The sequence below is a fragment of the Salvelinus sp. IW2-2015 genome, linkage group LG3 (genome assembly GCF_002910315.2).
Source record: "Salvelinus sp. IW2-2015 linkage group LG3, ASM291031v2, whole genome shotgun sequence".
Classification (NCBI taxonomy): Eukaryota; Metazoa; Chordata; class Actinopteri; order Salmoniformes; family Salmonidae; genus Salvelinus; species Salvelinus sp. IW2-2015.
The window spans coordinates 2,657,621-2,658,625 of record NC_036840.1 but is presented as its reverse complement, the minus strand read 5'-3'; positions in this window follow the sequence as shown (position 1 = coordinate 2,658,625).

Below are 1,005 nucleotides of genomic sequence, written 5' to 3'. Positions count from 1 at the left end.
GGCTTGCCTAGCAGTGTAGACTGGCGCCTGATCAGGAGGATGTAACGTTGCAGAACGTTCTTCTGTAGATAGAAAGGTATGACGTAGAACAGATGATTGCCAAATAGAATGAGTAGAGGTGACACGGTTCCTTATTCCATCTGAAAAGTTTCACGTCACTGAATACACCCCAGGTCTAATGCAGCTAGAAGACTAGAAAAGGCTAGCCTGAATAATATCATACTCCTGACCCAAGGGCCGAAGTCAACAGTCCACTGTTAAGAGTGTGGTCTATGGTGAATGGTGGGATGGGCTGAGAGTTGGGATTAAAAGAGTTTGTTTGGTAATGTATTTTTGTTATGCGACTGCTTTATATAAAAGTACAGTGTATGTAAAATGTATGTATGTGGCAGAAAAGCTGTATATTTTTTTTTTATAGATTTGTCCTGCGTAGACGGTCCTCACTCAGCGAGTGAGCCAGCGGTTAAGGGACTTACCCGTGACGGGACCACCAAACACGCCGCACTCGCCTGTGTCCAAACTCAAGCGGCGCCCTCTCTTTGCATCCTACGGACATGACCCTCCACGTAAATCGCCCGCACCAACATTACTGGGAGTGGACACCTCTTATGGAGAGGACACAGTCACATGCATGCAGAGACAGATGTATGGATGGAACCAGATCACCTCGAGGGAGAGCCATGCGTCAGCAATTGAAACCCCTTCAGGCAAATATATAAGAATGTGGCGTTTGTCATCAGTCGAAGGCAGGTTCCGGGTCGCCACCAGCAAGGGCTCATCAGCAGGGTTAGGCCGAAGTGGAGTGCGAGGAGATATGAGTCGCCGCTCCACACCACAGCAGCCTGATGGCTCATTTCAGCCAGAAGCACCAGCTTCTGCTCCATCAGGACTGGAGCTCTGAAACACTTTCTCTCTGGCTCTCTCTTTGCCCACGCTGTTTTTACAAGAGCAACAGCAGGCGAGTGCTTGATGTCTACTCATTGATTCATGTCCGCTCGTTTATTC